This window comes from Bombus vancouverensis, chromosome 4 (genome assembly GCF_051014615.1).
Source record: "Bombus vancouverensis nearcticus chromosome 4, iyBomVanc1_principal, whole genome shotgun sequence".
In the NCBI taxonomy this organism is placed as follows: domain Eukaryota; kingdom Metazoa; phylum Arthropoda; class Insecta; order Hymenoptera; family Apidae; genus Bombus; species Bombus vancouverensis.
The window spans coordinates 2,847,601-2,864,547 of record NC_134914.1 but is presented as its reverse complement, the minus strand read 5'-3'; positions in this window follow the sequence as shown (position 1 = coordinate 2,864,547).

The following is a 16,947-nucleotide window of genomic DNA, read 5'->3' as shown; positions in this document are numbered from 1 at the left end:
ACCATATAGCGTAATGCGTTATAACGTTATACCATATAACGTAATACGTTGTGAGGTAATAACATATAACGTAATACGTTATAACGTTATACCATATACCGTAATACGTGATAACGTTATACCATATGACGTTATACCATACAAAGTAATGCGCTATAACGTAATACCATATAACGTAATACGTTATAACGTTACACCATATAACGGAATACGTTATAATGTTATACCATATAACGTAATACGTTATGACGTTATACCATATAACGTAATGCGTTATGACGTTATACCATATAACGCAATACGTTTTAACGTTATACCATATAACGCAATACGTTATAACGTTATACCATATAACGTAATACGTTATAACGTTATACCATATACCGTAATACGTGATAACGTTATACCATATGACGTTATACCATATAACCTAATGCGTTATAACGTAATACCATATAACGTAATACGTTATAACGTTATACCATATAACGTAATACGTTATAACGTTATACCATATACCGTAATACGTGATAACGTTATACCATATGACGTTATACCATACAACGTAATGCGTTATAACGTAATACCATATAACGTAATACGTTATAACGTTATACCATATAGCGTAATGCGTTATAACGTTATACCATATAACGTAATACGTTATAACTTTATACCATATAACGTAATACGTTATGACGTTATACCATATAACGTAATGCGTTATGACGTTATACCATATAACGCAATACGTTATAACGTTATACCATATAACGCAATACGTTATAACGTTATACCATATAACGTAATACGTTGTGACGTAATACCATATAACGTAATACGTTATAACGTTATACCATATAGCGTAATGCGTTAAAACGTTATACCATATAACGTAATACGTTATGACGTTATACCATATAACGTAGTACGTTATAACGTTATACCATATAACGTAATACGTTATGACGTTATACCATATAACGCAATACGTTATAACGTTATACCATATAACGCAATACGTTATGACGTTATACCATACAATGTAATGCGTTATAAAGTAATACCATATAACGTAATACGTTATAACGTTATACCATATAGCGTAATGCGTTATAACGTTATACCATATAACGTAATACGTTATAACTTTATACCATATAACGTAATACGTTATGACGTTATACCATATAACGTAATGCGTTATGACGTTATACCATATAACGCAATACGTTATAACGTTATACCATATAACGCAATACGTTATAACGTTATACCATATAACGTAATACGTTGTGACGTAATACCATATAACGTAATACGTTATAACGTTATACCATATAGCGTAATGCGTTAAAACGTTATACCATATAACGTAATACGGTATGACGTTATACCATATAACGTAATGCGTTATGACGTTATACCATATAACGCAATACGTTATAACGTTATACCATATAACGCAATACGTTATAACGTTATACCATATAACGTAATACGTTGTGAGGTAATAACATATAACGTAATACGTTATAACGTAATACCATATAACGTAATACGTTATAACGTTATACCATATAGCGTAATACGTTATAATGTTATACCATATAACGTAATACGTTATGACGTTATACCATATAACGTAGTACGTTATAACGTTATACCATATAACGTAATACGTTATGACGTTATACCATATAGCGTAATGCGTTATAACGTTATACCATATAACGTAATACGTTGTGAGGTAATAACATATAACGTAATACGTTATAACGTTATACCATATACTGGAATACGTGATAACCTTATACCATATGACGTTATACCATACAACGTAATGCGTTATAACGTAATACCATATAACGTAATACGTTATAACGTTACACCATTTAACGGAATACGTTATAATGTTATACCATATAACGTAATACGTTATGACGTTATACCATATAACGTAATGCGTTATGACGTTATACCATATAACGCAATACGTTATAACGTTATACCATATAACGCCATACGTTATAACGTTATACCATATAACGTAATACGTTATAACGTTACACCATATACCGTAATACGTGATAACGTTATACCATATGACGTTATACCATACAACCTAATGCGTTATAACGTAATACCATATAACGTAATACGTTATAACGTTATACCATATAACGTAATACGTTATAACGTTATACCATATACCGTAATACGTGATAACGTTATACCATATAACGTTATACCATACAACGTAATGCGTTCTAACGTAATACCATATAACGTAATACGCTATAACGTTATACCATATAGCGTAATGCGTTATAACGTTATACCATATAACGTAATACGTTATAACTTTATACCATATAACGTAATACGTTATGACGTTATACCATATAACGTAATGCGTTATGACGTTATACCATATAACGCAATACGTTATAACGTTATACCATATAACGCAATACGTTATGACGTTATACCATACAATGTAATGCGTTATAACGTAATACCATATAACGTAATACGTTATAACGTTATACCATATAGCGTAATGCGTTATAACGTTATACCATATAACGTAATACGTTATAACGTTATACCATATAACGTCATACGTTATAACGTTATTCCATATAACGTAATACGTTATGACGTTATACCATAAAACGTAATGCGATATGACGTTATATTATATAACGCAATACGTTAAAACGTTATACCATATAACGCAATAGGTTATAACGTTATACCATATAACGTAATACGTTAAAACGTTATACCATATACCGTAATACGTGATAACGTTATACCATATGACGTTATACCATACAACGTAATGCGTTATAACGTAATACCATATAACGTAATACGTTATAACGTTATACCATATAGCGTAATGCGTTATGGCGTTATACTATATAACGCAATACGTTAAAACGTTATACCACATAACGCAATACGTTATAACGTTATACCATATAACGTAATACGTTATAACGTTATACCATATACCGTAATACGTGATAACGTTATACCATATGACGTTATACCATACAACGTAATGCGTTATAACGTAATACCATATAACGTAATACGTTATAACGTTACACTATATAACGTAATACGTTATAACGTAATACCATATAACGTTATACGTTATAACGTTATACCATATGGCGTAATACGTTATAATGTTATACCATATAACGTAATACGTTATGACGTTATACCATATAACGTAGTACGTTATAACGTTATACCATATAACGTAATACGTTATGACGTTATACCATATAGCGTAATGCGTTATAACGTTATACCATATAACGTAATACGTTGTGAGGTAATAACATATAACGTAATACGTTATAACGTTATACCATATACCGTAATACGTGATAACGTTATACCATATGACGTTATACCATACAAAGTAATGCGCTATAACGTAATACCATATAACGTAATACGTTATAACGTTACACCATATAACGGAATACGTTATAATGTTATACCATATAACGTAATACGTTATGACGTTATACCATATAACGTAATGCGTTATGACGTTATACCATAGAACGCAATACGTTTTAACGTTATACCATATAACGCAATACGTTATAACGTTATACCATATAACGTAATACGTTATAACGTTATACCATATACCGTAATACGTGATAACGTTATACCATATGACGTTATACCATATAACCTAATGCGTTATAACGTAATACCATATAACGTAATACGTTATAACGTTATACCATATAACGTAATACGTTATAACGTTATACCATATACTGGAATACGTGATAACCTTATACCATATGACGTTATACCATACAACGTAATGCGTTATAACGTAATACCATATAACGTAATACGTTATAACGTTACACCATTTAACGGAATACGTTATAATGTTATACCATATAACGTAATACGTTATGACGTTATACCATATAACGTAATGCGTTATGACGTTATACCATATAACGCAATACGTTATAACGTTATACCATATAACGCCATACGTTATAACGTTATACCATATAACGTAATACGTTATAACGTTACACCATATACCGTAATACGTGATAACGTTATACCATATGACGTTATACCATACAACCTAATGCGTTATAACGTAATACCATATAACGTAATACGTTATAACGTTATACCATATAACGTAATACGTTATAACGTTATACCATATACCGTAATACGTGATAACGTTATACCATATAACGTTATACCATACAACGTATTGCGTTATAACGTAATACCATATAACGTAATACGTTATAACGTTATACCATATAGCGTAATGCGTTATAACGTTATACCATATAACGTAATACGTTATAACTTTATACCATATAACGTAATACGTTATGACGTTATACCATATAACGTAATGCGTTATGACGTTATACCATATAACGCAATACGTTATAACGTTATACCATATAACGCAATACGTTATGACGTTATACCATACAATGTAATGCGTTATAACGTAATACCATATAACGTAATACGTTATAACGTTATACCATATAGCGTAATGCGTTATAACGTTATACCATATAACGTAATACGTTATAACGTTATACCATATAACGTCACACATTATAACGTTATTCCATATAACGTAATACGTTATGACGTTATACCATAAAACGTAATGCGATATGACGTTATATTATATAACGCAATACGTTAAAACGTTATACCATATAACGCAATAGGTTATAACGTTATACCATATAACGTAATACGTTAAAACGTTATACCATATACCGTAATACGTGATAACGTTATACCATATGACGTTATACCATACAACGTAATGCGTTATAACGTAATACCATATAACGTAATACGTTATAACGTTATACCATATAGCGTAATGCGTTATGGCGTTATACTATATAACGCAATACGTTAAAACGTTATACCACATAACGCAATACGTTATAACGTTATACCATATAACGTAATACGTTATAACGTTATACCATATACCGTAATACGTGATAACGTTATACCATATGACGTTATACCATACAACGTAATGCGTTATAACGTAATACCATATAACGTAATACGTTATAACGTTATACCATATAGCGTAATACGTTATGATGTTATACCATATAGCGTAATACGTTATGACGTTATACCATATAACGTAATACGTTATAACGTTATACCATATACCGTAATACGTGATAACGTTATATCATATGACGTTATACCATACAACGTAATGCGTTATAACGTAATACCATATAACGTAATACGTTATAACGTTACACTATATAACGTAATACGTTATAACGTAATACCATATAACGTTATACGTTATAACGTTATACCATATGGCGTAATACGTTATAATGTTATACCATATAACGTAATACGTTATGACGTTATACCATATAACGTAGTACGTTATAACGTTATACCATATAACGTAATACGTTATGACGTTATACCATATAGCGTAATGCGTTATAACGTTATACCATATAACGTAATACGTTGTGAGGTAATAACATATAACGTAATACGTTATAACGTTATACCATATACCGTAATACGTGATAACGTTATACCATATGACGTTATACCATACAAAGTAATGCGCTATAACGTAATACCATATAACGTAATACGTTATAACGTTACACCATATAACGGAATACGTTATAATGTTATACCATATAACGTAATACGTTATGACGTTATACCATATAACGTAATGCGTTATGACGTTATACCATATAACGCAATACGTTTTAACGTTATACCATATAACGCAATACGTTATAACCTTATACCATATAACGTAATACGTTATAACGTTATACCATATACCGTAATACGTGATAACGTTATACCATATGACGTTATACCATATAACCTAATGCGTTATAACGTAATACCATATAACGTAATACGTTATAACGTTATACCATATAACGTAATACGTTATAACGTTATACCATATACCGTAATACGTGATAACGTTATACCATATGACGTTATACCATACAACGTAATGCGTTATAACGTAATACCATATAACGTAATACGTTATAACGTTATACCATATAGCGTAATGCGTTATAACGTTATACCATATAACGTAATACGTTATAACTTTATACCATATAACGTAATACGTTATGACGTTATACCATATAACGTAATGCGTTATGACGTTATACCATATAACGCAATACGTTATAACGTTATACCATATAACAGAATACGTTATAACGTTATACCATATAACGTAATACGTTGTGACGTAATACCATATAACGTAATACGTTATAACGTTATACCATATAGCGTAATGCGTTAAAACGTTATACCATATAACGCAATAGGTTATAACGTTATACCATATAACGTAATACGTTAAAACGTTATACCATATACCGTAATACGTGATAACGTTATACCATATGACGTTATACCATACAACGTAATGCGTTATAACGTAATACCATATAACGTAATACGTTATAACTTTATACCATATAACGTAATACGTTATGACGTTATACCATATAACGTAATGCGTTATGACGTTATACCATATAACGTAATACGTTATAACGTTACACCATTTAACGGAATACGTTATAATGTTATACCATATAACGTAATACGTTATGACGTTATACCATATAACGTAATGCGTTATGACGTTATACCATATAACGTAATGCGTTATGACGTTATACCATATAACGCAATACGTTATAACGTTATACCATATAACGCAATACGTTATGACGTTATACCATACAATGTAATGCGTTATAACGTAATACCATATAACGTAATACGTTATAACGTTATACCATATAGCGTAATGCGTTATAACGTTATACCATATAACGTAATACGTTATAACGTTATGCCATATAACGTCATACGTTATAACGTTATTCCATATAACGTAATACGTTATGACGTTATACCATAAAACGTAATGCGATATGACGTTATATTATATAACGCAATACGTTAAAACGTTATACCATATAACGCAATAGGTTATAACGTTATACCATATAACGTAATACGTTAAAACGTTATACCATATACCGTAATACGTGATAACGTTATACCATATGACGTTATACCATACAACGTAATGCGTTATAACGTAATACCATATAACGTAATACGTTATAACGTTATACCATATAGCGTAATGCGTTATGGCGTTATACTATATAACGCAATACGTTAAAACGTTATACCACATAACGCAATACGTTATAACGTTATACCATATAACGTAATACGTTATAACGTTATACCATATACCGTAATACGTGATAACGTTATACCATATGACGTTATACCATACAACGTAATGCGTTATAACGTAATACCATATAACGTAATACGTTATAACGTTATACCATATAGCGTAATACGTTATGATGTTATACCATATAGCGTAATACGTTATGACGTTATACCATATAACGTAATACGTTATAACGTTATACCATATACCGTAATACGTGATAACGTTATATCATATGACGTTATACCATACAACGTAATGCGTTATAACGTAATACCATATAACGTAATACGTTATAACGTTACACTATATAACGTAATACGTTATAACGTAATACCATATAACGTTATACGTTATAACGTTATACCATATGGCGTAATACGTTATAATGTTATACCATATAACGTAATACGTTATGACGTTATACCATATAACGTAGTACGTTATAACGTTATACCATATAACGTAATACGTTATGACGTTATACCATATAGCGTAATGCGTTATAACGTTATACCATATAACGTAATACGTTGTGAGGTAATAACATATAACGTAATACGTTATAACGTTATACCATATACCGTAATACGTGATAACGTTATACCATATGACGTTATACCATACAAAGTAATGCGCTATAACGTAATACCATATAACGTAATACGTTATAACGTTACACCATATAACGGAATACGTTATAATGTTATACCATATAACGTAATACGTTATGACGTTATACCATATAACGTAATGCGTTATGACGTTATACCATATAACGCAATACGTTTTAACGTTATACCATATATCGCAATACGTTATAACGTTATACCATATAACGTAATACGTTATAACGTTATACCATATACCGTAATACGTGATAACGTTATACCATATGACGTTATACCATATAACCTAATGCGTTATAACGTAATACCATATAACGTAATACGTTATAACGTTATACCATATAACGTAATACGTTATAACGTTATACCATATACCGTAATACGTGATAACGTTATACCATATGACGTTATACCATACAACGTAATGCGTTATAACGTAATACCATATAACGTAATACGTTATAACGTTATACCATATAGCGTAATGCGTTATAACGTTATACCATATAACGTAATACGTTATAACTTTATACCATATAACGTAATACGTTATGACGTTATACCATATAACGTAATGCGTTATGACGTTATACCATATAACGCAATACGTTATAACGTTATACCATATAACAGAATACGTTATAACGTTATACCATATAACGTAATACGTTGTAACGTAATACCATATAACGTAATACGTTATAACGTTATACCATATAGCGTAATGCGTTAAAACGTTATACCATATAACGTAATACGTTGTGAGGTAATAACATATAACGTAATACGTTATAACGTTATACCATATACCGTAATACGTGATAACGTTATACCATATGACGTTATACCATACAACGTAATGCGTTATAACGTAATACCATATAACGTAATACGTTATAACTTTATACCATATAACGTAATACGTTATGACGTTATACCATATAACGTAATGCGTTATGACGTTATACCATATAACGCAATACGTTATAACGTTATACCATATAACGCAATACGTTATGACGTTATACCATACAATGTAATGCGTTATAACGTAATACCATATAACGTAATACGTTATAACGTTATACCATATAGCGTAATGCGTTATAACGTTATACCATATAACGTAATACGTTATAACGTTATACCATATAACGTCATACGTTATAACGTTATTCCATATAACGTAATACGTTATGACGTTATACCATAAAACGTAATGCGATATGACGTTATATTATATAACGCAATACGTTAAAACGTTATACCATATAACGCAATAGGTTATAACGTTATACCATATAACGTAATACGTTAAAACGTTATACCATATACCGTAATACGTGATAACGTTATACCATATGACGTTATACCATACAACGTAATGCGTTATAACGTAATACCATATAACGTAATACGTTATAACGTTATACCATATAGCGTAATGCGTTATGGCGTTATACTATATAACGCAATACGTTAAAACGTTATACCACATAACGCAATACGTTATAACGTTATACCATATAACGTTATACGTTATAACGTTATACCATATACCGTAATACGCGATAACGTTATACCATATGACGTTATACCATACAACGTAATGCGTTATAACGTAATACCATATAACGTAATACGTTATAACGTTATACCATATAGCGTAATACGTTATGATGTTGTACCATATAGCGTAATACGTTATGACGTTATACCATATAACGTAATACGTTATAACGTTATACCATATACCGTAATACGTGATAACGTTATATCATATGACGTTATACCATACAACGCAATGCGTTATAACGTAATACCATATAACGTAATACGTTATAACGTTACACCATATAACGTAATTCGTTATAACGTAATACCATATAACGTTATACGTTATAACGTTATACCATATGGCGTAATACGTTATAATGTTATACCATATAACGTAATACGTTATGACGTTATACCATATAACGTAGTACGTTATAACGTTATACCATATAACGTAATACGTTATGACGTTATACCATATAGCGTAATGCGTTATAACGTTATACCATATAACGTAATACGTTGTGAGGTAATAACATATAACGTAATACGTTATAACGTTATACCATATACCGTAATACGTGATAACGTTACACCATATGACGTTATACCATATGACGTTATACCATACAAAGTAATGCGCTATAACGTAATACCATATAACGTAATACGTTATAACGTTACACCATATAACGGAATACGTTATAATGTTATACCATATAACGTAATACGTTATGACGTTATACCATATAACGTAATGCGTTATGACTTTATACCATATAACGCAATACGTTTTAACGTTATACCATATAACGCAATGCGTTATAACGTTATACCATATAACGTAATACGTTATAACGTTATACCATTTACCGTAATACGTGATAACGTTATACCATATGACGTTATACCATATAACCTAATGCGTTATGACGTTATACCATATAACGCAATACGTTTTAACGTTATACCATATAACGCAATACGTTTTAACGTTATACCATATAATGCAATACGTTATAACGTTATACCATATAACGTAATACGTTATAACGTTATACCATATACCGTAATACGTGATAACGTTATACCATATGACGTTATACCATATAACCTAATACGTTATGACGTTATACCATATAACGTAATGGGTTATGACGTTATACCATATAACGCAATACGTTATAACGTTATACCATATAACGCAATACGTTATAACGTTATACCATATAACGTAATACGTTGTGACGTAATACCATATAACGTAATACGTTATAACGTTATACCATATAGCGTAATGCGTTAAAACGTTATACCATATAACGTAATACGTTATGACGTTATACCATATAACGTAGTACGTTATAACGTTATACCATATAACGTAATATGTTATGACGTTATACCATATAACGCAATACGTTATAACGTTATACCATATAACGCAATACGTTATGACGTTATACCATACAATGTAATGCGTTATAACGTAATACCATATAACGTAATACGTTATAACGTTATACCATATAACGTAATACGTTATAACGTTACACCATATACCGTAATACGTGATAACGTTATACCATATGACGTTATACCATACAACCTAATGCGTTATAACGTAATACCATATAACGTAATAAGTTATAACGTTATACCATATAACGTAATACGTTATAACGTTATACCATATACCGTAATACGTGATAACGTTATACCATATGACGTTATACCATACAACCTAATGCGTTATAACGTAATACCATATAACGTAATAAGTTATAACGTTATACCATATAGCGTAATGCGTTAAAACGTTATACCATATAACGTAATACGTTATGACGTTATACCATATAACGTAGTACATTATAACGTTATACCATATAACGTAATATGTTATGACTTTATACCATATAACGCAATACGTTATAACGTTATACCATATAACGCAATACGTTATGACGTTATACCATACAACGTAATACGTTATAACTTTATACCATATAACGTAATACGTTATGACGTTATACCATATAACGTAATGCGTTATGACGTTATACCATATAACGCAATACGTTATAACGTTATACCATAAAACGCAATGCGTTATAACGTTATACCATATAACGTAATACGTTGTGACGTAATACCATATAACGTAATACGTTATAACGTTATACCATATAGCGTAATGCGTTAAAACGTTATAACATATAACGTAATACGTTATGACGTTATACCATATAACGTAATGCGTTATGACGTTATACCATATAACGCAATACGTTATAACGTTATACCATATAACGCAATACGTTATAACGTTATACCACATAACGTAATACGTTGTGAGGTAATAACATATAACGTAATACGTTATAACGTAATACCATATAACGTAATACGTTATAACGTTATACCATATAGCGTAATACGTTATAATGTTATACCATATAACGTAATAAGTTATGACGTTATACCATATAACGTAGTACGTTATAACGTTATACCATATAACGTAATACGTTATGACGTTATACCATATAGCGTAATGCGTTATAACGTTATACCATATAACGTAATACGTTGTGAGGTAATAACATATAACGTAATACGTTATAACGTTATACCATATACTGGAATACGTGATAACGTTATACCATATGACGTTATACCATACAACGTAATGCGTTATAACGTAATACCATATAACGTAATACGTTATAACGTTACACCATATAACGGAATACGTTATAATGTTATACCATATAACGTAATACGTTATGACGTTATACCATATAACGTAATGCGTTATGACGTTATACCATATAACGCAATACGTTATAACGTTATACCATATAACGCCATACGTTATAACGTTATACCATATAACGTAATACGTTATAACGTTACACCATATACCGTAATACGTGATAACGTTATACCATATGACGTTATACCATACAACCTAATGCGTTATAACGTAATACCATATAACGTAATAAGTTATAACGTTATACCATATAACGTAATACGTTATAACGTTATACCATATACCGTAATACGTGATAACGTTATACCATATGACGTTATACCATACAACGTAATGCCTTATAACGTAATACCATATAACGTAATACGTTATAACGTTATACCATATAGCGTAATGCGTTATAACGTTATACCATATGACGTAATACGTTATAACTTTATACCATATAACGTAATACGTTATGACGTTATACCATATAACGTAATGCGTTATGACGTTATACCATATAACGCAATACGTTATAACGTTATACCATATAACGCAATACGTTATGACGTTATACCATACAATGTAATGCGTTATAACGTAATACCATATAACGTAATACGTTATAACGTTATACCATATAGCGTAATGCGTTATAACGTTATACCATATAACGTAATACGTTATAACGTTATACCATATTACGTCATACGTTATAACGTTATTCCATATAACGTAATACGTTATGACGTTATACCATAAAACGTAATGCGATATGACGTTATATTATATAACGCAATACGTTAAAACGTTATACCATATAACGCAATAGGTTATAACGTTATACCATATAACGTAATACGTTAAAACGTTATACCATATACCGTAATACGTGATAACGTTATACCATAAGACGTTATACCATACAACGTAATGCGTTATAACGTAATACCATATAACGTAATACGTTATAACGTTACACCATATAACGGAATACGTTATAATGTTATACCATATAACATAATACGTTATGACGTTATACCATATAACGTAATGCGTTATGACGTTATACCATATAACGCAATACGTTATAACGTTATACCATATAGCGTAATGCGTTATAACGTTATACCATATGACGTAATACGTTATAACGTTATACCATATACCGTAATACGTGATAACGTTATACCATATGACGTTATACCATACAACGTAATGCGTTATAACGTAATACCATATAACGTAATACGTTATAACGTTACACCATATAACGTAATACGTTATAACGTAATACCATATAACGTTCTACGTTATAACGTTATACCATATGGCGTAATACGTTATAATGTTATACCATATAACGTAATACGTTATGACGTTATACCATATAACGTAGTACGTTATAACGTTATACCATATAACGTAATACGTTATGACGTTATACCATATAGCGTAATGCGTTATAACGTTATACCATATAACGTAATACGTTGTGAGGTAATAACATATAACGTAATACGTTATAACGTTATACCATATACCGTAATACGTGATAACGTTATACCATATGACGTTATACCATACAAAGTAATGCGCTATAACGTAATACCATATAACGTAATACGTTATAACGTTACACCATATAACGGAATACGTTATAATGTTATACCATATAACGTAATACGTTATGACGTTATACCATATAACGTAATGCGTTATGACGTTATACCATATAACGCAATACGTTTTAACGTTATACCATATAACGCAATACGTTATAACGTTATACCATATAACGTAATACGTTATAACGTTATACCATATACCGTAATACGTGATAACGTTATACCATATGACGTTATACCATATAACCTAATGCGTTATAACGTAATACCATATAAGGTAATACGTTATAACGTTATACCATATAACGTAGTACGTTATAACGTTATACCATATAACGTAATATGTTATGACGTTATACCATATAACGCAATACGTTATAACGTTATACCATATAACGCAATACGTTATGACGTTATACCATACAATGTAATGCGTTATAACGTAATACCATATAACGTAATACGTTATAACGTTATACCATATAGCGTAATACGTTATGACGTTATACCATATAGCGTAATACGTTATGACGTTATACCATATAACGTAATACGTTATAGCGATATACCATATAACGTCATACGTTATAACGTTATTCCATATAACGTAATACGTTATGACGTTATACCATATAACGTCATACGTTATAACGTTATTCCATATAACGTAATACGTTATAATGTTATACCATATAACGTAATACGTTGTGACGTTATGCCATATAGCGTAATACGTTATGACGTTATACCATATAACGCAATACGTTATAACGTTATACCATATAACGCAATACGTTATAACGTTATTCCATATAACGTAATACGTTATAATGTTATACCACATAACGTAATACGTTATGACGTTATGCCATATAACGTAATGCGATATGACGTTATACTATATAACGCAATACGTTAAAACGTTATACCATATAACGCAATAGGTTATAACGTTATGCCATATAACGTAATACGTTATAACGTTATACCATATACCGTAATACGTGATAACGTTATACCATATGACGTTATACCATACAACGTAATGCGTTTTAACGTAATACCATATAACGTAATACGTTATAACGTTATACCATATAGCGTAATGCGTTATAACGTTATACCATATAACGTAGTACGTTATAACGTTATACCATATAACGTCATACGTTATAACGTTATTCCATATAACGTAATACGTTATAATGTTATACCATATAACGTAATACTTTATGACGTTGTACCATATAGCGTAATACGTTGTGACGTTATGCCATATAGCGTAATACGTTATGACGTTATACCATATAACGCAATACGTTATAACGTTATACCATATAACGTAATACGTTGTGAGGTAATAACATATAACGTAATACGTTATAACGTTATACCATATACCGTAATACGTGATAACGTTATACCATATGACGTTATACCATACAAAGTAATGCGCTATAACGTAATACCATATAACGTAATACGTTATAACGTTACACCATATAACGGAATACGTTATAATGTTATACCATATAACGTAATACGTTATGACGTTATACCATATAACGTAATGCGTTATGACGTTATACCATATAACGCAATACGTTTTAACGTTATACCATATAACGCAATACGTTATAACGTTATTCCATATAACGTAATACGTTATAACGTTATACCATATACCGTAATACGTGATAACGTTATACCATATGACGTTATACCATACAACGTAATGCGTTATAACGTAATACCATATAACGTAATACGTTATAACGTTATACCATATAGCGTAATGCGTTATAACGTTATACCATATAACGTAATACGTTATAACTTTATACCATATAACGTAATACGTTATGACGTTACACCATATAACGTAATGCGTTATGACGTTATACCATATAACGCAATACGTTATAACGTTATACCATATAACGCAATACGTTATAACGTTATACCATATAACGTAATACGTTGTGACGCAATACCATATAACGTAATACGTTATAACGTTATACCATATAGCGTAATGCGTTAAAACGTTATACCATATAACGCAATAGGTTATAACGTTATACCATATAACGTAATACGTTAAAACTTTATACCATATACCGTAATACGTGATAACGTTATACCATATGACGTTATACCATACAACGTAATGCGTTATAACGTAATACCATATAACGTAATACGTTATAACGTTATACCATATAGCGTAATACGTGAAAACGTTATACCATATGACGTTATACCATACAACGTAATGCGTTATAACATAATACCATATAACGTAATACGTTATAGCGTTATACCATATAGCGTAATACGTTATGACGTTATACCATGTAACGTAATACGTTATGACGTTATACCATATAACGTAATGCGTTATGACGTTATACCATATAACGCAATACGTTATAACGTTATACCATATAACGTAATACGTTGTGAGGTAATAACATATAACGTAATACGTTATAACGTTATACCACATAACGTAATACGTTATAACGTTATACCATATAGCGTAATACGTTATGACGTTATACCATATAACGTAATACGTTATAACGTTATACCATATACCGTAATACGTGATAACGTTATATCATATGACGTTATACCATACAACGTAATGCGTTATAACGTAATACCATATAACGTAATACGTTATAACGTTACACCATATAACGGAATACGTTATAATGTTATACCATATAACGTAATACGTTATGACGTTATACCATATAACGTAATGCGTTATGACGTTATACCATATAACGCAATACGTTATAACGTTATACCATATAACGCCATACGTTATAACGTTATACCATATAACGTAATACGTTATAACGTTACACCATATACCGTAATACGTGATAACGTTATACCATATGACGTTATACCATACAACCTAATGCGTTATAACGTAATACCATATAACGTAATACGTTATAACGTTATACCATATAACGTAATACGTTATAACGT